Raw genomic sequence first — 24,810 nt, forward strand, 5'->3', positions numbered from 1 at the left:
CAGTGATAGAGCATGTTTGGAATGCATGAACTCCCAGGATCAATCTCCAGTATTTCCAAAAAGACCTTGGGGAGTTGTGGCCTGTCAGAATAGAAGAACCTGTGCAAAATGGACTGGCATCAGGACTGTTTCCAGGGGCCAGAAAATGGCAAAAAACCACATACAGAGTATATAAGTAGAAATAAAAACTCAACGGGTTGTACCCAAAGTTGGAGGGTGGAGGAACTACCCCCACTTCCAGACATCCATGTGGTCCAACTAGGGATATGACAGCTTAATGAGAACCTATATATGAATGAGTATGGAATGGTGTTGGAGAGACTGGATACAAAGCAGTGTTAATAGCAGAAGGGTCATGCAATAGAAATGGCAAACAAAGTCTATGCATCACTTTCTCTCCCCCCCACCCCCTCTGGCACCGGGAACCTGTACATCATGTTGTTGGTTATTTTTCAAGAGGTTTCCCATTGTGACATGACTGAGTCAAAGAGAACTCCCGCTTATATTTATGGATTCAGTATTTCCAGATTCTCGTGTATGTTACCTGTGTATGATTCCTGCTAACTGAGCAAAGAGACACCTTTCAAAGTGGTGATTCTCTTATGTTTAGCAGTGGGGGAGCAACTGGCTCTCTCCAACCCCAGCACAATATTCCTCCAGTAGCTGTTACTGGTGTCTACCTGATGTTTCTTTTTAGATTGTGAGCCTTCCGGGACAGGGGGTCATCTATTTATTTATTTTTAAAATTATCTTCTTTCTATGTAAACCGCTTTGCAACCTTTGTTGGATTATGGTAGTTGAAGTCCAATAACACCTGAGGACCCAATGTTGAGAATTGCTGGTATAGACTCACTGTAGAAAATAATAAAATAATAAATTATTTTGTTTAAAATCTGGAGGGTTGATTATGACCTCTCTAAAGTTGAATAGGCCCACATCTGCTTGCAACTGCTTGAAACTTAGCTTTGTGCCAACTACTCAAGTAATCTACTGATCTAGTGCCCCAAAGTTACTTTGCTAATGTGATATTGTTTAACATGGATTAAAATTAACCTCATTGTCAAGCTATTTATAGATGGATGGATTTGAACTAATTGTTGATAATGGTGCTCATCAAGTAAATGATTTTTTAAAAATTGTAAATTGGGAGGTAACTACATATTTTTATTTGGAACATCTATAATACTCTCAAAGCAGAAAATAATCAGGTAAACAAATGCAATATAAAATACTAGTTTAACCTGCACAGAGCATCTGCGTGCTAGTACTTGATTGCTCCCCTCACCCCCTGCCACAGCCCTCCTCACCTCTGAGATCTCCCCACCCTCACCTCCTCCATCTGATTGCTTCCATCCCCCTTACCCCTCTTGGCCGTGGCTGCAGCATTGCTGGCGCCTATTATACGAGTTGCAGCCCCCTATTCTCAGAGACCTCACCCAAGCCCTGCTCCTCTCCACAGGAGCAGCAGCAGCGGTTGATTGGGCCCTTCCTCGCTGCCACCACCGCCACAGCTACTTGTTCCCCCTCAGGCTGCTGACAGGTCCAGGCCCATCCCTTGCCTGCCTGCCTCCCTTCACCAATAGCCTCGGTAGCCCCAACAGCAGCAGTGATTGACTGGGCTCTTCCTTGCTGCCAATAGGCACCACCATGGCTGCTCGTTCCACTCAGGCCGCTGACAGGCTTGAGCCCGCCCCTCAACCTTCCTTCTTTTTCTCTTCCCCTCCCTTCTTTTTCTTTCTCTTTCTCTCTCCCTTCCTGAGTTAACAGATCTTGTTCATCTTGTTTCCTCATCTAATTCACAGAACAGCAGCCTCCTCTTGAAGGGGCTCTCACCTCCCTCACGACTCCTTTCTTCGCAGACCCCTGCCCACTATCCTCTCTCTCTCTCTCTCTCTCTCTCTCTCTCTCTCTCTCATAGAGGAATCTATCTCCTCTACAATCAAGAACATCTTCCAAACAGTAACAGTTGCATTCCACCTGACTTTAACTAGGGGTGTGTCCAAACCGGTCCGGCGGCCATTCTAAAGAATGGCCGAACTGCCGGACCGGTTCGGCCCTGGCTGGTCCGGGTCCGGGTGGGGGGTATTGCTTTAAGGGCAGGGAGGGCTTACTTACTCCTCCCGCCTGTTTGCCCCCTCCAGCGCCCGTATTCAACAGAATAACGGGGCGCTGGAAACCAGCCGCCCCCCCCCCCCACCGCGGGCAGATTTGGCCAAAAACTAAAGGTACAAATGCCGTCGCCCACCCTCCCTCCCTCCCAGCTGCTCGCCTGCCCCCCCGAGTCCTCACCCGATCTCTTTGAAAAAAACGAGAGGAGTAGGGGTAGAGAGGAGTAGACCGGGCCTCCGGTGGTTGGCATTCTTTGCGGCGTGCGTATGTGTGCGCGCGCAAAGCTTCTTCAGTATGCTACAGGACTCCCTAACGAGAGGAGCTTTGTTCGCTAGCTCCTCTCGTTTTTTTCAAAGAGATCGGGTGAGGACTCGGGCAGGCGGGCGGGCGGGCAGCTGGGAGGGAGGGAGGGCTGGCGGGCGATGGCGACGGCATTTGTACCTTTAGTTTTTGGCCAAATCTGCCCGCGGCGGGCGGGGGGGGGCTGGTTTCCAGCGCCCCGTTATTCTGTTGAATACGGGCGCTGGAGGGGACAAAGAGGCGGGAGGGGTAAGTAAGCCCTCCCCGCCCTTAAAGTAGGCCCCCCTTCGGTGCCGGTCCGGACTGCTCCGGACCGTGCACATCCCTAACCTTAACCATCACAGGCCCTTCCCCACATCTGCATATGGAATCCCCACTGCCCAATCACCACGGTGCTAATGCTCTCACAGGCTCCTCTTCCTTATCTGCATATTGAATCTCTACTGCCCAATCACCATGGTGCTTCTGCTTGCTAACTCTCTCGAGAGCTGCCACACACAAGATTAGCCATGGGTATGCCTTAGATAGATAGATAGATTGTTGCCTTTCTTTCTCTTCTTGCAGAAAAGGCTAGATTTAAATCAAGGCAATGTAAACAGCCATGAACAGACAAATTTAAATAATTGACTTAAATCAGCATTCCCATTTTATAATTCATGCATTTCCAGAACAAGAGTATATATTAGTTAGCTGCTATAACAATTACAGCATATTGGTTCACAACTAAATAAAGTCTGTACTACTTAGGATGTAAAACAGGCATAACATGGTCTCTCGAAGAAACCCTGGAGACCAATCTGGCCGCCACATTTTGGACCAACTGAAATTTCCAAACCATGTACAAGGCAGCCCCACATAGACTGCGTTGCAGTAGTCAAGCCTAGAGGTTACTAGAGAGTACATCACAGTTCTGAGATCATTGTCTTCAAGGAATTTATAGTACCCCCCCCTCTCTGTATGTATATATAATTTATTTATTTATTACATTTATAAACCGCCCCATCCAGAGGCTCTGGGTGGTATACAACAACTTTTAAAAAGACATGAAACCCACAATTCAAACACAATGCTAAAAACAATATAAAAACAATTCAAAAACAATTAAAACCATTTGAAACCAATTAAAATACTTTTAAAAAACAGCAACATATACATACTCATATGAGTGTGTGTATATATACACACACATATATACACACACATACACTCATGAGTGTGTGTGTGTGTATAGCTCAGTATAGTAGAGAGCTACGGGAAGCAACTGTGAAATGATTAGGTGTCTTCTGTTGGGCTCTGTGTTCAGATTGAAGTTCATTTATCAAGGTGATTATCTTGAAGGGATCACAATCCAACACAAAGTTGGAGGGGCTGGCATGTGGGCCAAGTGCCCACGACATTTCAGAAGCATGGGTGGTAGTATTTCTTGTGCAAAACGGTGCTTCTCGGTGACATGGAAAGTAAGTGTCCATGACGTTTCACAGAGAGTCTGATACTGATAATCATGATTTGTCACAATAATATCGCTTCCTTCAGATAGAAAAAATTACACCATTTTTTCTTTTTATATAGAAAAACAGGCTCTTAATTCACTGTATTTGATAGGAGTCTTGGAGATTTTAAAGGTTAAGTGTAGAATTTAACATGCTTATTAGTTCAAACTTTATTTTAAACCTCATTTTGAGCTGCTTAACATAGCTGAAACCTCTTTAAAACAAATTCAGGGTTGTTGTTTTTCTCCTTGGTCTTCTTTGTTTTTGTTTCTACAAAAAAAGCTTTTATATCCTCTATGCGGGCTGTTTAATTCTATGTGTGTGGGTGTGTATATAGGTGAGCCTGGTCTGCCTCACCTCGTAAATCTGCTCATGCACTCATGTAACTTTGAACCTCATATGCTGGGCAATCTCTGGTAGGCACTGACAAATATTTCCATAACTGAAGGAGTTTGCACACCACCGGTGGCAAGGTAATAAGCCTTAATTGCTGGTGCACTCGTCTCTCTTGATGCCCATTAGCAGCAACACTGCCCAAGGCACGGTGTCTTTCTTCTGTGAAGTGGTGCCTTGATGCCATCTGGGCCAGGCACTTCTTGTTTCAGTAAAAGGCGAGGAACTCTGTAGCAAGCAGGAACGGATCTTGTCATCTCAATGGAAACATAACGTTAGGATCCGAGGTGAAATTTTCTGGTTCCTTTCAGAAATGTGGATCAATAAGTAATGGAAGTGCTAGATCCCCTGCTAACTGAGCAAAGAGGTACCTTTTACCGTGGTGATTCTCTTGATTGAGCAGGGGGAGAGTAACTGGCCCTATCCACCCCCAGCACAATACCCCTCCAGTGACTGTTGCTGGTGTCTACCTTATGTTTCTTTTTAGTTTGTGAGCCCTTTGGGGACAGGGATCCATCTTATTTATTTATTATTTCTCTGTGTAAACCGCCCTGAGCCATTTTTTGGAAGGGCGGTATGGAAATCGAATTAATAATAATAATAATAATAATTGAAAAAGTGGTAGAAAATGAAGATATAAAAATATTATGGGACTTCCGACTACAAACAGACAAACATCTGCCACACAATACACCAGATATAACTGTAGTCAAGAAGAAAGAAAAACAAGTCAAAATAATTGACATAGCAATACCAGGGGAGAGCAGAATAGAAGAAAAATAAATAGAAAAAATCACCAAATACAAAGATCTACAAATTGAAATTGAAAGGCTGTGGCAGAAAAAGACCCAAATAATCCCAGTGGTAATTGGTGCCCTGGGTGCAGTTCCCAAAAGACCTTGAAGAGCACCTCAACACCATCGGGGCCACAGAAATCACCACCAGCCAATTACAAAAAGCAGCTTTACTGGGAACAGCCCATATTCTGCGACGATATCTATAACCGTTGACAATAAAATTCTGGCATCCCAGGTCCTTGGGAAGGACTCGATGTCTGGATAAAACAAACCAGTCAATAACACCTGTCTGACTGTGTAAACAAGAAATAATTAAAAAAAATAGATGTTATGCTGCTGTAGTTGTGCTCTAATTTGTGGTGCTGAAGTAAGTTCAGAGTACAGATGTGTTGTCATGGCGTATATGTAGCCACTTTTCTATTTTTGCACTAAGCCTTTAAGGCTGGCTTTGATGATGAGAATAATTGAATTATTTGCTTATCTTCAGAGGAGTATCTATTAGTTATAAGGACTGTTCTTTAAATCTAGCACTCTGCTTAAGGTCCATTTGTAGTTAGATTAACCTATTGTTTGGATTGTGCACAGAGGTGCACCTAGGTAGTTTTGGAGCTTGGACCCAAAGGCCTTTGGTGTCCTCCCCCCGCAAGTTAAGCATCATCTCACCTACACACACACATCTCTGTGACCAGGGCTGTCCTTAGAGCCCTGGCAGGATGCGGGGCCCGAGGCAAATCAGCCAGTGCGGGGCCCCCCTTCCAGTTAGTTCTAATGGGGGTTAAAAGAGCGGGGCCCGGGGCGGTCGCCCTGCTTGCCATCCCCTAAGGACAGCCCTTCCTGTGACAAACACAGTATTTTTAACATGTGAGTTCTTGTGGGCAAAATCAGCAACTGAACTCACAATTTAAGAAAATCAAAACCGGTATGTTCATGCAAATATGCAGTAGCAGAAACATTTCAACATGCAACTTAACATATTCCCATTCCACATATTTCTTTTTCCACTTCCCCTTCTGTCTCTAAAGCACCTGGCACACATTATAATCACACTCAGCTGCCTGGTGCAGTAGAAGCCAGCAGCAACCACACCAGCCAGGATAGACTAAAGAGGATTTGGGGAGCCCCCAGGGGTTGTGGAGGCCCTGGACTTCAGTCCCAAAGTCCAGGGGTTAGAGCGCCACTGATTGTGCAACAGGATAAAATCCCTTATTCTGTACTGTACAGTGTGTTTTCTTACAGTCTAGGAGTCGATACATTGGATATTAAGCAAGTCTTAATATCTGATAGATTTGTATTCAAGTTGTATGTGCTTTCCAGATACTTCTAGAAAATGTATAATTCATGGGAGACCTCAGTTCAAGGCCCCACTTGTCAATAAGCTCATGTGGTTCCCTTGGGCCACTCACTTTTTCTGCCTAACCTAGTCCAAGGGGTGTTTTTGTGTGTGAGGAGTGTGTGTGCGTGAGAGAGAGAAAACACAGCACCTTGGAGGGAGGGTGGTATCAATTTGTTGTAGATAAAATAAGCAAACCCACTCTTGGACAGCCCCTGGTGCTGGTTGCCCTCAGCTTTCAGTTCTAGAGGCTGGGGGAGAGACTACCCTTGGCTTTAGAAGCTTTTTGGTGATTCTTGGTTCTCTATTTTGAATCTTAAATGGTTCTCACCATTTAAAAGTTTAGAAAAATTATGTACATTTGTATGCTAAAGAAGACAAAAAGAAACAGATAGAGGAGAGCTGGTCTTCCAAGTTCCCCACCTGGCAGCATCTCCAAGGTAGGGCTGAGAGAGACTCCTGCCTGCAACCTTGGAGAAACTGCTGCCAGTCTGTGTAGGCAATCCTGAGCTAGAGGGACCAATCTGACTCAGTATATGGCAGCTTCCTATGTTCCTATGATACATTTTAACAAAGAGAAAGATGTAGATGGGTGGAATGATTTTGGCAATTATTGGTCCAAAGCATTTCAGAAAGTCAAAGGTTCAACAGATTTTTCTATTTTGAAGTGAGACCTTCCATTAATAAGTCAGCTTTGATGCAATATCAGTAGTCCAAATGAGAGGGCAGCAAGTTTTTTCTCCCCAACTACTCGTAATATACATCTTGTCAGCATTAGGTAAACTCACTGTCACATCCAGCTCAATTCGATTAATAAAGCCTTTGTGGTAGCATAGTAATACAATAAGATTCTAAGGTAGATAATCACCATTTTTGTGTATATGACAACTTTTTTAATTCCTGGAAACAACGGTTCAATCTTCCTGTCTTCCCTATAGTTCTTCTTCTTCTTAATTTACTGCTTTTCTAAAAAAAAAAGTTCTCAAAGAAATTTATATAGCAAAAGAAAACGGTCCTCCACCTCAAAGGGGCTCACAAGTGAAAACATGAAATATACCTTCAGTGGTTCACTGAAACTGTTGCCTCTTTGTTAGCTCAGTAATCAGCTGCTGACCTCTGACCCACAGAGTGAACGTGATCAGTCGGACAAACCCATTACTGACCAATGAAGAGATAATACTCTGATTAAAGTTACTTAATCCTGCTGAAATTCCTCATGTCCTAAGATGTGTGCAGGTAGCAAATAGGGCAAGGTTACTTAACATGCCAATGAATCTCAGCAAAGGTTTAGCGAAACGTCCTGTTCCAGCCCAGGGCACAAATAACCTTGGTTGGAAAGACAACCTGTTTCAACTCACATTTGGTGGCTTCACTGGCTTCTAGTTGTAAAGAAAATGTCTTCTTCTCAACTAGTATTCTGATGCCTGCTATTGCTGTTCCGTTGTATAGTGATTTAAGATATTTCTGTTTGTGGGGGAAAAGCACATCTGTGCCACCTTGAGAAATCTGGTATGGCCACCAGGCTGCTGGAGTTCAAGCATTAAGTCCATGTCCATGAGTTGTTCTTAGTAGGAGGGAATCCCATTAACATAATCTGTATTGAGGCTCCAAGCTTCTTAATAGCAGTGGAGTGGGACTAGTAGCAGCAGGCGGTGGCTGTCCTAGAATGCAGTTGGAGCAGGGCTAGCTGACTGTAAGTTGCATTTGCTGGATTCTGCTGAAGAGAGGCTGCCATGGATGTGGCATCCTTGCTTTGCTCCACCATGGCTATTTCTCCCCTTTAAAATTCAAATATATTCTGAAGCACAACCACACATCTTGCAGTATCCATGAATATAGATAATTTGATGTCTGTCAGAAGTTTGTCACTCTGACAAACCCTCTCTTGGGTTAGGCATAAAATACAGTATTACCTTCAATGTCGTGTCTGATGCTTTGGCAAATAAAATGCCATGAAGTAGAATAATTTCACTCTGCACTCTGATACTAAATCAGCATTTAGTAGTAGGAATAGTAATCTAGGTAGTTGTAATAGCTGGCTAGAAAAGAGCTGTTGACTTTTTCCACAGCCCAAGGAGGTCGTCCTCCAAGGTATGGGATTGCGGACTGAGCATGCTCCAAAGACAGGAGCAATGAAAGAACTCAAGGTGTGGCTAGCTTACTGTGGAGGAGGTGACTCAGCCCCAGTTCCGGTATTGTCTTTGCTCCACAAACAGGTTGGGTCATTTGCTCCTGCAACTTTTTTGATCTCGAGCTTGGCTGGCTAGCTTTTTATCCCCTTTTTTCTTCTCACTATCTAGTATTGTGCAAGAGGGGGCTTATTCCAACCTCGCCCTAGAGTTGTTGTTGTTGTTGTTAGTTCGATTTCTATACCGCCCTTCCAAAAATGGCTCGGGAGTTCCAAGGAGAAAGAAGAGATCCAGATTTCCTTCATCCTCCTCCTCAAATGGGGCCCCCTCTCCCAAGCACCCTACACCGCACCAGCAGTCTGTGCTTCCATCTAAGCTCCTACCTCCTGCACCAATAGAAGTCCTTCCTGACCCACACCTGCCTTCCACTCAGCCTATCAACCCTCTCTCTGACCATGATGAAGGATTGAGCCTCCCAATCAGATAAGGAAGAAGGAGAACTCTCAGATGAGAATGCTGTGACTCCACTTCCATCTTCCTACCGCCTATTTTCCTCCTGATTTTGAGGTCATGCTCTCTTAAGGCAAGGCGTGCTATTAATGATGTAACTCCGATTGACAATACTTGAACTGCTCTTTCTCTTGATCATAATATTTTTCCTTCCAGTTCCATGCCAGTGGCTGCAGTCCCCTTTCCTCCGCTCTTCAGAGATGTTATGCTGGCTGAGAGGGCGACCCCCGCCTGCTCCGAAGCCTTGGGTCTGATTCCTAAAAAAATATTACAACCTGCCACCAGAAATTTCTTCTCTCCTGGCGGTGCCCACGATTGATCCTCCCATGGCTCAATTGGTGTCAGCCTCAGTGGTAGTCAAGGAAGGCGAGGAACAATTCAGATCTCCTGAAGATCGTAAAGCTGATATGTTCCTTCATAAGACGCATTTTGCCTCAGCCATGGTTATAGCAGCCACCACAAATTCAATTTTTGCCAGGGCATCTATGCTCTGAATGAAAGAACTTGTTGCTATGGTCCCTCCCAAGCTCACCAAAGTACGCCAAGGTTTAAACAAATTGGCCAAAGCCACAGCCCTTATGGCGGATTCTAGTCTTGACTGTATCCAATATGCGGCCTGCGCTATGGCTTCAGGGGTAGCAGTCCGCTGTTCCTTGTGGCTCAAACACTGGAATGTGGATCTACGGTCTAGGCTTAACCTTTCGGCTACTCCTTTTACAGGTGCCTGACTTTTCATTGAAGTCTTGGAACCGATCCTGGCTGAGTGTTGACTTATTGCCAGCAGTAGTGTGCTAAGTGCTGTATAAAGCACACAAGTGGCCATTATCCTTGTCCAGGGGCATAGAATGTACAGCAAATGGATATGATGGGGATGGTGGGCAAGTGTCAGGGATGGGCAGTGCTGGGGAGGTTGAGAAGGGAAGTGTCTTGGCCGTGGAGAAGCTGAGATTATTGGGACGGCTTTCTTAAATTCAGTTTTAGTAAGGGAAGCCTTAAGCATCCTTTCTGAAAACATCCAGTTTAGGTGGTACAGGCAACACAAACCTGTGTTGAGAGGGGCTTCTGGAGGGATTTGAGTATTGGGTGGTTAAAGCATTGGCAGTCTTTGCTCAGAACAGTTCACTATAGCTGGCGACTTCTGACGCCTGCGTTTTATGCTTCACCTAGGCTTCTATATTGCTGGCTTGTTTCTCAGAGTGATGCTTGGTGGGTGTGGTGGCACCTTTTACAGTACCTTCTGTTGCTGAGGAAGCCAAGCACTCTTTCTGCCTTATCAGGAGTGTTTGATGTTGGTCCACTAACTGGATTCCAGAATTATTTTCTTCTGAAAGCTGTAGTGACATCTCATGATTTGTTGGCCAGAAAATCACTGTGGGAGGCAGCACAGTGTGAGTCTCTTCAAAGAGAGGGATATCTGACTGCTCCCTGTCACTGTGGGCAGCTTGAGGCAACTTACAAGCAAAGGGTGTGTGTTTTGATTGGCAACGATTAATGCCACAATTGCTTTGAAGAGATGTGTGCTGAATAATGTTAGCTCATTAACCTATAATGGTAGTAATGCTTCTGGTTCTGTCTGTGCTAAACCGTGTGTGTTTAGTAAGCGGAGTGACACCATATCAGGGGCGTAGCAAGGTTGGAGTGGGCCCAGAGATGAGATTTTAAAATGCCCCCCCCCCACTCAAAGTCCAGGGCCTCCGCACACCCCAGGCCCCCAAGGATTTAAGTCTGATGTTTCAAAATAAGTATGCTGCCTGGAAATACATTTCACTGAATACACACACGCACACGTCACAATATATAGTGATAGACATTGAGTACTATACATCTGTGCTACTTTTAATGCCTAGAACACACTAGAAAGACAAATTGTTAAAATGGGCCCCTTGCTGCAGATTAGCAAAGGAGACTTTCAACCATGCAGGGTGAGCCTAGGTATGTTTTCTCAGAATTCTGAACAAATTCAGTAAAGTTCGATTCCAGGAGTCTTTTCACACCAGGCTTTTAAAGCCCTTTAACACACCTCTCCTCTGGAATAGAGGTGCTGCATTCACATGTTGGCCAGATTGACCCTGAAGTCCCTGCGAGTTCTTGGGGAGCAGTTCACGCACAAGAAAAATAAAGTAAAAGCACCACACATGCTTCACAGTTCTCACTCAGACCTTCTGGGTTGCAAAACAACTTGAACATAAGTGTATTTATGAATGAATGAATGAATGAATGAATGCATAAAATAAATATAATACTGTTTCTACCAGAAGTTTTTGTAATTTTCTGCCATGAAACAAGCCACTTATAGGACTTTTTAGACAGTTTTTTTTAAGCCAGCAATTTTTCCAAGCTGTTTAAAAATAAATATTCAGAGACTTCTCAGTCCCTCTCCCCCACCCCCATATCCAAGCCCTATGGCAAGCAGATCCCTATATATGGGGCGGGGGGGGCGGGAAAGGTAAGCACAAAAAGGAGTTCACACTCTCCCTGGCAAATGCTGGGCTGGGTTGGGCAGGGCAGCAAGGGGTCTTCTGCTGCAGAGAACACTCTGGCTGCCTCCTCCTTCCTGGCTGGCTTGGGCCCTACTCGAGTTCAGGCTTCACTGCGGCCTACACGGAGGCCTCCCTGGAAGCCCCGCCCACCCACCGATCAGCTGAGAGGCGGGAGAAAAGGAGCTCTTGGCAGCTGGGCTGCTGCTTCCATTGCGGGCCAGCAGAACAAGCAGGAGAGACGGCGAAGAGGGCAAGTGGCTGAGGGGCCTTGGGGCTGGGCAGGGGGCAATGGGGAGTCACGTGAGGTGCCTCTGGGGGGCCCCTCCAGGCAGTGGGGCCCCCAGACAACTGTCTCCCCTTGCCCGATTGTTGTTACGCTTGTGCACCATATACAGAAAGGCTTTTTCAAGTAACAGGTTTTCTGTATAAAAGGGTAAGCTAGTGAACTGACTTGTATTTGTGGGAGAGAACTACTAACCACAGCTTATATAAGGAAATTGAAATAGGTCCTAAAATGAGAGCATAAATGTATTAACCATTTAGTGGCACATCCCTCCTTTTCATTCCTTAACTGCCCTGTCATTCACAAACACCCCAAATTCCGCATTGCTGTCATTCAGATGTTGAAATTAGAGCAAAATCCATTAAATAAAGTGTGCAGGTAGCTGCAAATTACATAATTGGGCAAGTGCTGAATATCCCTCCTCTCTCCTGTCCAGAGAATTCAAATTCAGTTTGAATGGGTCATGTTATCTATCTGATAAAGAATACTGTGGTGTTCAAAAGCTTGCACACATCCACATTTACAGAAAGCTATCCTGTAAAACAAATTGCTTTGCCTGCTGTGCGTCTCTCATTCTTTGGGGCCAGTACAGCAACCATTGCTTTGCTCAGTACCAAGCAACTGGTGAGAGACACAATTCCCATGATGCCATTGGTGCTTTTGCTAAGAATGTGACTATTCCCACCATGGTGGCAACACCCATTTTGGAGTAAGCAACTAACTCCATAACTCACTAATGAATGTGCTTCCTATTTTGTTTAAGTGAAGAAGGCCATTTTCTAATGCAACATTCATGCATTATATCCCTGAAGTCAGTTGTCATGTTGGCAGTTGCAGTGATGAAAGGGCACTTGGGCTTGGAACTGCATCTTGGGTGTGGGAGGCAGATGGGGCAAGTTTCATGCCAGCAGCAGGTATTCTCTTTGTTTGGTAGATCTTTCCTCCCTCCCTCCTTGTGTCACGGTTTGGTACCACAGATTAATTTATTAGAATTCTAACCCAGTCAGTAACTCTTCTGGGCAGCTTTGATCCCTTTTGTTTGCTTTCCCCTTGAAGAGCTCCTGATACCCATTCTCTGGAGCTTTTGGGTATAACTTTCCCTTTGTGCTCCTGGGCAGTGTGTTCTCTCATTTTTTTTTCATCCGTGTGCAGAATGAGTTCTATTTTGGGCAGCAGTATCAAAGCATTGTGTGCCGCACGTGCATTCAGAGTGAGACCCTTCCTGATCCAATCTGAGTGGGATCTAAAATTAACTGAGCAGATATCAAAAAACATGTGAGTGCACGCACATGTGCATGCCTTGGAGGAAACACTGCTCCCGAGAGGTTTTTCTCTATCCTGTCCCCAGTTCATTTTGCCATTTTTCATGCCTGTTCATGAACGTAGGAAGTGCCATATCCTATGGTGGCAAAAAGGTGTTCCTTACACTATTTTTGTCGTGAACAGTTTTCATAAGCACACACACACACACACACACACACACACACACACACACACAGAGTCTCAGTTCTTCTTTGAGGAGCATGTGAGAGTCATGCGAAGCAGGCGGCTTCTGCTGGAGCAGAAGTGCATCTGGAGAAGGGCGGCAGCTGTACCTCGAGGCCTGCACGTGCTTCCCTGTTGAGGCCAAACCTCTTCTCTTAGCAACCGAGTTAGATTTTTTGGGCTTACTCTGCAGTAAAAACAGATGGCATTGTGTGGCTTCAGCTCAAAATGTCCAGTCTGATGTCTGCAAGCTCTGGGCAGCAAAGCAGTCCTGCGCTCCTCCAACCGCAAGGAATTGGGGACGTGGTAAAGTTCAGTACTTGATTGGAACCTACTGAAGATGACTACTATGGGGGATTTTAACCTTCATGATGTTATTTACCAGCAACTCCTTGGGAATATCCTGCATCTTGCTAACTGAAAGATAATTGTGGGGTGTGTGTGTGTGTGTGTGCGCGCAAATCTGATGCCTTAAATCAGTTGGGGATTCAATTTTGCGTATTTGACTTGTAGGCAAATACGCCTAACCCTTTGCAAAGCTTCAGATGTCCAAAGCCAAATATTCTATGCAGCCCCCTCTGGCACCACAGGAAGGCAGCATTCCTACCTTGCACTGCTGTGCTTTTCCCAGCACTGGTGTGGCCCCTTAAAGAGAAATGGAGCCCTGCACTTTCTGGAAAGGTGTGCAAAGTATGCTGGGGAGTCTTTTCCAGTTCCTTTTCCATGGGTGCCAGGGGGAGCTGTGCAGAGTGTTTGGCTCTGGGTATTTGAGCAGCTTGGCACAAACCTAGTATAGTATTTAATAAATAAGACTAAACACTGATGCAGGGAGTCGGACCACTAAAAATTTGGGCTAAGTTCTGGTTCAGACACGAACTTCAAAAAGTGGCTTAGTTATTGGTTCAAATGCTTTGTACCACTTTAGATGCATTTACTGCAGAATAATATCAGACATCTTTTTGCTTGCAGTGTAACCTCTATAAAAACAATACAATAACTGTAACGAGAAAAATATTAAACATTTTAACAGTTTATATTTGAATTTTAAAAAAGGGGTTTGCAAACAAAATAGAGCTGGATAAAAAACAGGAAAATAAAATAATCATACAGTTGAAAGTGGCATATCTGATTATTGAACAGTTCACATATATTGAACTGGTTTTTGGCATGTATACTGTGTGCAGGATCAAAAGCAGGCTAATGATTGTTAGCTGACCTAAATTCCTACCTGAGATGGGCTCTGAACATAAACAGATGCAAATCTGTTGTTGCATTACATGAAAATTTACATTAACTATTATTACAACACAAATTGTACAAGCACCTGAGCGTCTCCAAACACATCTTCAGCATGTAAGAGCACATCCCATACGAGAAACAAAACAAAAACCACCTTTGTTATGCTCACCCACACTAATTATTATTTGACTTTAATCTACCATTGGGCACGATGCTCAACAAAATTGTCAGAATAATTAATGCAGGTATGTGATACCCAAGAATGAATAGCTGTATTCATTCCACTACATTATTCTGTCAGTTAAAGATGTGCCATTGCAGACCATAGGGTGCTATGAACAAATAAGTGAAGGTGACTTGTACGAGCTGGAGCATTTGACTTCACTGAACTATGGTAGGAACCTAGGAAGCTGTCTTCTCCTGAGCCGGATCATTGGTCCCTCTCGCTCAGTCTTGTCTACACAGACTGGCTGCAGCTATCCAGGGTTTCAGGCAGGAGTCTTTCTCAGCCCTATCTTGGAGATGCTGCCAGTGAGGGAACCTGCCACTCCCACGGACCCTCTTAAGTAAATTGTTAGTACCCTGTTTGCTGTCTCCATGAAGCATTACATAAGAACAGCCCTGCCGGATCAGGCCCATCTAGTCCAGCATCCTGTTTCTCACAGTGGCCCACCAGATGCTGCTGGAAGCCGCAGGCAGGAGTTGAGGGCGTGCCCTCTCTCCTGCCATTACTACCCTGCAACTGGTTCTCAGAGCCATCCTGCCTTTGAGACTAGAGGTGGCTCACAGCCCTCCGACTAGTAGCCATTGATGGACCTCTCCTCCATGAAGTTATCCAAACCCCTCTTAAAGCCATCCAGGTTGTTGGCTGTCACCACATCCTGTGGCAGAGAGTTCCACAAGTGGATCACGTGTTGTGTGAAAAAATACTTCTGTTTGTTGGTCCTAGACCTCCTGGCAATCAATTTCATGGAGTGACCCCTGGTTCTAGTGTGTGAGAGGGAAAAGAATTTCTCTCTCTCTCTCCAATTTCTCCAAACCATGCATGATTTTATAGACCTCTATCAGGTCTCCCCGTAGTTGTCTTTTTTCTAAACTAAAAAGCTACAGGTGTTGTAGTCTTGCCTCATAAGAAAGTTGCTCTAGCCCCTGATCATCTTGGTTGCCCTCTTCTGCACCTTTTCCAGTTCAACAATGTCCTTTTTAAGATGTGGCGACCAGAATTGTACACAGTACTCCAAATGTGGTCGCACCATAGTTTTGTATAAGGGCATTAAAATATTAGCCGTTTTATTTTCAATCCCCTTTCTAATGATCCCTAGCATTGAATTTGCCTTTTTCACAGCTGCCGCACATTGAGTCGACACTTTCAGCGAGCTGTCCACCATGACCCCAAGATCCCTCTCCTGGTCAGTCACCGACAGCTCGGATCGCATCAGCATATACTTGAATTTGGGGTTGTAGGTCAGAATTGCTGCACTGACAATGGCTGCCATCACAGAGCTAGCAGAGAAGAGAAGTGGTTAGGACACTGTAAATGTAAAGCAGTGGGAGGAGGAGAGAAAAGAGAGCTTATGCAGGTTTGTTTTAAACAGGAAAGATGCAGGTTTATATTTCTCATTGTGCTGGAGGAAGCTATGGAGCAAGTTGCAGCCCCAAGGTTCATATTTATTTTATTTAGCAGGTTATATTCTGCCTTTCCTCTCTTAGCTGCCTGGGCCATTTGCTAATAGGCATCATTAAAAAAGCCAAACAAGGAAAGCTAAACGGCAGCAGAAAACAAAAACAAAACAAAAAAAAAGCGAAAGCCTAAGCAGGGAGAGCAAACCAATTAAACTTACTTCTGTTCCACAACAAAGCAAACAGCATTTTCCATAGTCTGGGGAAATGCCGTCCCCTTGCCTCTTCACTCTCTTCCTGGGGTAGAATGAGGAGCCGGAGTAGGAAGGAGCCCCATCCTAGTGGGCAAGCAGCAGGATGAGAATCCTGCCTCAGAGCTGTGGCAGAGTTCATACAGCTAACCTTTCTGTTACGGAGGCAAATAATAATTGGCATGTACATGGCACTTTTTGAGTGTTCAAAACACTTACCCTACATTTTCTTGTCATTCATACAACACACCTGTAAGGTAGGTCAGCATGACTAATAACGCCCATATTGTGGATGGGGGACTGTGGCTGAGTGAGAGCGGCAGAGTTCTCTCTGGCAGAGACTTCACAGAAGAGCCAGAATCAAGATGACTTGATTCCTAGCTCGCTCTCTTAACCACTTTCTCAGTGGTTAAGCTCTCACATCCTTATCATTTCCCCCTTACTTTTAATTTTCTCAATGGTTAGGCATCCATCTGAGGTTCTGTCATGAAAGAGCAGTGGCTAGTATCCAGCGTATTAGAAGGGCGGGAGGGGTGTGCCTCTAGGGATCCAAAAATGTAGGTTTAGCTCACTAGCCAGCCATTATTTGAGGTCGCCACCACTCCCCTCTCTTTCCTCGGATCCTTTTCTGGCATACAAACAGAGGGTTTAGGAGAGGACCAGGTCTTCTCTCCTTTGCACTGGGATGCGGAGATGGTAAGCAATCATGGGAGCATTCATGGAAGCCCTCTCTTTCTCAGGAAGGATTCCTGCACTTCCTTACCTTCTCAAATATGGCAGTGGAAATGAGACCTCTGGGAGAAAGGTCTTTGTTGGGCTGTGTGTTCTGCTTGCCAGAGGGCTGAGGGCACTTGTTGCTGGTGGATTGTTAGAGTGGTGGATTATTAGATTATTAGATATTATTAGATGAGCCAGGGTGGTGTAGTGGCTAGAGTGCTGGACTAGGACCCGGGAGACCAAAGTTCAAATCCCCATGCAGCCAGGATACTTGCTGGGTGACTCTGGGCCAGTCACTTCTCTCTCTCAGCCTAACCTAATTCACAGGGTTGTTGTGAGGAGAAATTTAAGTATGTAGTACACTGCTCTGGGCTCCTTGAAGGAAGAGTGGGATATAAATGCTAATAATTAATAATAAGTCAAAATAATCGACATAGCAATGCCAGGGGATAGCAGAATAGAAGAAAAAGAAATAGAAGAAAATCACCAGATACAAAGATCTACAAATTGAAATTGAAAGGCTGTGGCAGAAAAAGACCAAAGTAATCCCAGTGGTAATTGGCGCCCTGGGTGCAGTCCCAAAAGACCTTGAAGAGCACCTCAACACCATCGGGGCCACAGAAATCACCATCAGCCAATTACAAAAAGCAGCTTTACTGGGAACAGCCTATATTCTGTGCTGATATCTATAATAATAACAGCAACAACATTGACAAAATTCAGCCACCCCGGGTCCTTGGGAAGGACTCGATGTCTGGATAAAACAAACGAGTCAATAACACCCGTCTGACTGTGTAAATAAATAATAATAATAAATAAAAATAGATGCTTTCTAGCGCAGAAGCAGTACGCTAATATGCAAGAAAAGAGCCACCTGGAGATCAACGCCAACAATGACATTTCCCCTTCCTTCTCTTCTAGAAGACTAGCTTAGATAAATCCATGGAGAAATGCATCAGTGGCTGTTAGACATGAGAGCTGCTTGGAACTTCCCTGTTCGGAGGCAGTTTGAATCTCTGTACTAGTTGCTGGAAGCTGGTAACTGTCTTTGAGCCCTGCTTGTGGGTGCCCTGGGGTTTGTGGTTGGCCACTGTGGGAAACAAGGTGTTGGCCTAGATTGACCTTTGGGACCTGATCCAGCAGAGCCCTTTTTCTCGCCAGAGAAAAGGAGTGGCATAGCAACCTCGTGGCTTACTCTTTCTGTGTTCAGAGGTGAAGCAGCTGCAAGGAACGAGAGCTCTTAATGGAGAGCGGAGAAGGCAAACAAGTGCTGCAGGTTTTTTGTGGAGAGAATACAGGGCTACAGAGGCATACAGCAGCTAAGCCCCAGGACATGCTAGCGGTCAGGCCGGGTAGAGATTTGCCTGTGAGCTGTTAACAGGCTGCAGAAGAGAAGAGGCGAATTGCTCTTGGGGGTGCTTCTTCCATTCAGTACAGGCAAATATCGATGCCAAGTGAATACTTGATCCTGGGAGCTGTGGCTGCAACAAGCAGGGATATTTGTGCAATATGTGGGTTTGCAGCCCTGTATGCTCCCTGATGTGGTAGTGCGTAGAGCAGGTCCCGAGGCTGGATGCTCAGCAGCAAGCAAAGGCAGACGTCCTAGTCCCACGTGTGCCTCAGACATGCAGGGTGTGGGAAGGCAGCTACAACAGGCAAGTAACCGGTAGAGAGTGCTTGAGCCCTCCCTGGGCCTGCCGCCTTCCCTCTGCAACACGAGGTTTCCTAGTCAAGTCAGAAAACCAGCGGAGTCTGAGGCAGACACACACACCCCCTCCTTGCTTTGCATACTGGTGGCAAAAATAGGATTGAGAATCAAACGTCAGGTGTGTACAATGGGCATATGTTAATGGAAGATGTGTTGGTTGTGTAAAATTTCCGCTCTATGTGCCCTTGAAGGGTACAGTATTCGGAAACTTCAGTTAGTGCATAACGCAGTGGGCAGGTTGCTTTCTGGGGTTGTGTGGGGCCGTCATATTCCTCTGATCTTAAAAGAACTGCACTGGCTGCCTTTTGGTTTCTAGTCATTACCTTGACAGCCCTAAATGGCTTGGGACCCCAGTACCTTCAAGGCTACTTGCTCTGAAGTTATTCTACCTGCTGGTAGGGACCCTGCTCTGTGTTGCATGTGGGGGAGGACCTTCTAGTATTTTAAAGAGTAGAGTATATAACTGTGCATTTTAAATCACTTTTATTTGGGCTTGTTTTAATATGTTGTAAACCTCTTAAAATGGAAGGCAACATGGAAATATAAACATAAATAAATAAAATATGTGTGCTTTGTTATGTGTTGTCAGCACTGGCTTATGTCCTGTTTCAGCACTTTATTACTTTATGGTCAGAAACGACTTATAGCACAGAGGTCGCAATGATGATAAAAGCTAGAAAGTGGCTGCTAGCTAGAAGTAAGAAGCTTGTCAGTGTGTCTGCCACTTCTAAGATTATTTCTGAGATATCACATTTGTATGTGGTAAATCTCGTGTATGGGCATGTGTGTGTCTGCCACTTCTAAGATTATTTCTGCGTTATCACATTTATGATTATTTCTGCGTTATCACATTTATGATTATTTCTGCGTTATCACATTTGTATGTGGTAAATCTCGTGTATGTACCCCAGTCCAGAGAAGATTATCCACGCTTAAGGCTTATTTGGTTCAAGAGGTGAAGATTCTGCAGAAGAGTGTACCACCAATGGCCACCAGTAAAAGAGAACATAAGAACAGCCCTGCTGGATCAGGCACGACTTGGCCCATCCAGTCCAGCATCCTGTTTCACACAGTGGCCCACCAGATGCCATTGGGGAGCCCACAGGCAAGAGGTAAGTGCATGCCCTCTCTCCTGCTGTTGCTCCCCTGGTATTGCGAGGCATTGTGCCTCTGAGGCTGGAGGTGGCCCACAGCCATCAGACTAGTAGCCATTGATAGACCTGTCCTCCATGAATCTTTCTAAACTCCTTTTAAATCCAAGTTGGTGGCCATCACCACATCCCATGGCAAGGAATTCCATAGATTAATTATGTGCTGTGTGAAAAGGTACTTCCGCTTGTCGGTCCTAAATTTCCCAGCCTTCAGTTTCATGGGGTGACTCCTGGTTCTAGTGCTGTGAGAGAGGAAAAAGATTTCTCTCTGCCCACCCTCTCCACTCTATGCATAATTTTATACACTTCAATCATGTCTCCCCTTAGTCGCCTCTTTTCCCCCTTAGAGGCATGCAATTTTGATGAACAAATTACTTTATGTGAAAAAATCAGTTCTCTTGGCTTTTTATGGAGTAAAGCTACAGTCTGCGTATGAGTTACCTTTCTGAGTCATTCAGTTGATATTGTTGAGTGGTACAATTATTCTTAACGGATTCCTTTATGAAATTGCCCGTGTTACAGCCTGCAAAGGGGTTCACAAAAGTTGCTTGCTAACAAAGAAAAGTGCACTAGCCCATCTGGCACACATTCCCTCTGCCAGTAATTGGTGACCTAAGCCAGGTTGGGGGTGGCAGGGATCCTTGAGTAAAGACTCCCTGTCTGAACTTCTAGAAGCAATGCTTGCTGGATCCCAGGTAAGCGGTTATGAGTCTGCTATTTACAAGCCTGCTCTGAGAGACCAAAAGGTCTCAAAGATATGTTCGGATCTGTGACCTCAGATGTTGTGACTTTTCACCTTGAGCCGGAAGGTTTGAATCTGGCTGTGTGAGACGTGGAGTGGGACTGCTTGGAGTCTCAACATAACTTGATGTAAGTCTTTGACAGTGAAGCACTTACATGGCTTCAAACTGTTTGGGTAAGATAGAGGCTGAAATGTGCCTTTCGCTACAGTGCATTGTACTGTTTAGCCTGAAGAGGCAGAAGATGTTGACAGTTCTCACACTTGCAAAGAATGAAAGGGTAAATTCTGTTATTAGGAAACATCACCCCCTCCTTTCGAGCACAGTTCTTGGCTTCCCTGCAATTATCAAATGGCTTTGTGAGTTTTCTAGTAAATATCTGTGTACTTCATTTACTACTTCACTCAGACAACTCCGGGTAAAATCCTGGTGCCAGTGTTCCCTCTAAGGCATGTGCATGTGTGTGTGTGCTCACAAGTTTTTGGATGTCCGCTCAGTTCATTTTAGATCCCGCTTGGGTTGAATCAGGAAGGCCCCATTCTGAATGCAGGTGTGCACACACTGCCTCGATACTACTGCCCAGAACAAAACTCATTCTGCACACAGATTGAAAAAAATTAGCAGGAATACTGCCTGGTACACGGCTTTTTGTGGTTATTTTGTTTGTTTTTCAGACTTTCCTCAGAAGTGGCTCTGCAATATAATCCTTTTAGGACACTGCTTATTAGCGTGCAGGTGACAGTGTCCCCAAAGCAGAGCTTTTGTTCGGTTATCAGGCAGACGGGGCACAAAACAACCTCAGAAATCAATTTCTTTTCCTGTCTGGGTGCTTTTTTGTCCCAGCCAAGCATCTACTCAAAACATACATCCCACCATCCTGTGAAAGTGTGTGTGCAGGCTTTGGGTGCATTCTCCTACCCTAAACCATATTGGAATTTGGTTTGGAATAGTGAATATACTCCACAAGGCTATTTCTATAAGGTTTTGGCTGCCTGGGAAAAAATGGGAAATCAAATTCTGTTGACTTTTATACTTATGCTTGCCCCTTCCTGTTCTGAAGATGCCCGTAAGCTGATTGGTGCACATTTTGTGTAGATGGATGCTGTACTAAGTTGTGTTGCAAATAGTCTTTACATAATTTATGGCGTGTGTGTGTGTGTGTGTGTTGAGGAGGGGAGGAAGCAAGCTTTGAAGTGCCACTACTTTGTATGTGCAGGACTTTTCTAACAACAGAATGAAAATCCTTTACCCTGATGCTATTCTTCTGAAATAAGCAATTAAATCTGCATGGCTTGTAATTTGGATTAATTATGGTGTAGGGCTTGTATAATTGCACGTTCAGGGGAGAATATGGAATCCACAGTGAATTAAACCCTTATTGAGATGCTGATATGAGGAGATTCAAGTGCTAACGGTCTGAGTATATTTATCCATTAAAATGAATTTTGAACATTGGACTGTGTGCAATTCTAAAATATGTTTACAGTTTGGCTAACTTCACTGGGCTAGAAGTAAACATTTGGAGGATTGCATTCTTTCGCTTTCCCCCTTAAGATCATTGGCATATATTGTGGTATATTCTTTCTCTTTGCATTTTAAATGTCACATCTAATTATATTGTCTAAATTCTAAGTTAATATCATTTTAAAAGTTGTAAATGTTAAAGAGCACCCCCTTTTAAAAAAGATGTTTTTTCTTTGCAGAATTAATATAATCTAAAGCTTTGTCCCTGCTACTTGTGAAAGTGGTCAATTCTGGGGTGGGTGAAACCCATAATCCAATAGAGAAAATAAAAGCAATTTGCTTTATCTCACATCTTGTATACCCTAAAGAAAGTGAAATAGTTGGATTGCAATGTTCGCTACACATGTTATAAAACACACTGGAAGACAGTTGCTTGTTTCTTCATATGTCTTTTGTGGGAGTGAACTTGGGTGTGTTCATCTGTGAATGCACATGAGGAGTAGAGAGGGACTTACACCAATATTTTAAATGCTTATTTGGCATACAGAGATGATGGGCATGCCTAGGTCTTCCCATATGATGAAATGTGAGTACTCTCCATGTTAGCTACTGGTGGATAAAGAGCATTTATGGATGCTGTACATGAAAGCTAGATGGCACTGTTGGTGTTTTTTTTTTTGTTTTTTTTTAAAGCAAATCTAAAGATCTAGGTTCAAACATGCAATTTTATTTTTAAGGAAAACAAATTACAAGTCAAAGCTGCAAGTATCTACTTCAAATATACTGAGCCATCTCTTCCTAATACCACAATACAAACTTAGAGTTGTGTTTTGAGCTATATTGGAGCTTGTATGCAACTGTTATAATTTAATTTATACCACAAAGAATTATTTATGAAACTATGTCTGTCATGGATCTACTCTAGTTTTTAACTGAACTTAAGACTTCTCTTTGGGGAGGTGCTCAACCCTAAGTGCATGAAGTTCAAAGCAGACTTCCATTTTTGACTAAATTCAAGTTTATTTGCACAAGAATAACTTAAAACGTGTAAATTAAAAGTGCTTGTGTACATGAATGTTGGCTTGGAATGTAGCTGTATAGGGGTGTAGCCAATCAGTCTAGTCTATATTTAACCAAGTCTGCCCATTTGAATCCCTGCTGGTATATTTCCTAGACTATGGGAAATACCTGTATCGGGTAGCAGTGATATAGGAAGATGCTGAAAGGCATCATCTCATATTGTGCGGGAGATGGCAATGGTCAACCCCTCCTGTATTCTACCAAAGACAGCCACAGGGTTCTGTGGGCGCCAGGAGTGGACACCGACTCGATGGCACACTTTACTTTTACATTTATAGGTATATGGACTTGGTTCGTGATATACCTGTAGCGGGTGCCCAACTTTGCCTCTCCAGGTGCAGTTGATCTACAATTCCTGCCATCTCCAGCTACAGTGGCTGAAGACCATTGTGGATGGGCAGCTGCATTCTAGCAACAGAGGGTAAAAGTTGGGCACTCCTGGCCTTATAGCCTAGTATCCTACCGATTCCTATTCTGCAATCCTACCCACCCCTCTCCCTCACCATCCCATCTGCACGAACAGGCAAGCGCACTGTCTTCTCCCAACATTCCTCCCTCCCAGCATCTTCTCCCCCACGTATCCCAACCAGTGTTCCCTCTTACAGGGATTTCCAGATGTTGTGGACTACAGCTCCCAGAATTCCCAGCTGCAATGGTTTTTGCTCTCCCGGTGGCTATTCACTCCTCAGTCTCTATCACAGCTTTTAGAAAGCATGTTAAATCGTGGCTCTTTACCGAGGCTTTTATATGATTATCTCTGCTGCTGCTTTTTGTACTTTGTATTGCTTTTATGCTTGGGTTTTAAATTTTTAATCAGATTTGTTTTGTATTTTTAGCTTAATATTTTACTTGTGTCTCTTTTACAATCTTGTTTTTAAATTTTGCTGTAAACCGCCTTGGGATTGATTTAATGAAAGGTGGTATATACATTTAACTATCAATCAGTCAATAAACATTTGGGAATCCCTGTTAGAGGGCACACTGATCCCAACATTCTGTCGTAAGAACTCCCTCCTCCCATCCAGAAATGGCTCAGGCATGGTTTATTACATATAATATGATCTATGCAAACGAGCTATGCCGGAGAGATGATCACTATCTCCACCCCCACCCCCACCCCTAAGTAGCCTTCAGCAGAAGATCCACAGCATGTGCAGAGCTGCTGTTCCCATCACTGAAAGTTGTGGGGAGGTGCGTGTGGGCACCTATTCCCCACCCCTATGCCTGTAAACATGCAAGATGGGGGTGCATTTCTTTACTAGTATCTTAGAGCAAGTAATTGAGCTCTTGTAGTTAGACTGTCTGGCAGAAAAGTGTGTCTTTGCTAATGCTAACAAATATAACTGCAGAAATTGGCTGCTTCTGCTCTTGTGGCCACATAGCATCACATTTAAACCCACCCACCCCCAACATCATGATAGATTGTCAATGGCATGGGCTATTTTGCTTGAATCACTTCCAGAACTTCATGGCTGTAATTTTTTATTTGTTGGAATGACGACCTGTGGTTTTGTCAATAAACTTGATAAAACAA

The 24,810-nt window shown here is 44.3% G+C and overlaps 1 protein-coding gene across 2 annotated transcripts in view; it reads left to right on the forward strand.

Moving 5' to 3' along the window:
• Positions 1–24,810, forward strand: part of SLC23A2 (solute carrier family 23 member 2) — an 81,953-nt gene that overhangs the window by 7,867 nt on the left and 49,276 nt on the right. The window contains exon 2 of one of the 2 annotated variants that reach the window (XM_053269509.1): positions 19,753–19,953. The exons of the other annotated variant lie outside the window; for it this stretch is intronic. The gene's annotated coding sequence lies outside the window, so the exon portion shown is untranslated. The remainder of the gene's footprint in view (positions 1–19,752; positions 19,954–24,810) is intronic. 2 annotated transcript variants of the gene reach the window in all.

Source organism: Hemicordylus capensis, chromosome 8 (assembly GCF_027244095.1).
Source record: "Hemicordylus capensis ecotype Gifberg chromosome 8, rHemCap1.1.pri, whole genome shotgun sequence".
Classification (NCBI taxonomy): domain Eukaryota; kingdom Metazoa; phylum Chordata; class Lepidosauria; order Squamata; family Cordylidae; genus Hemicordylus; species Hemicordylus capensis.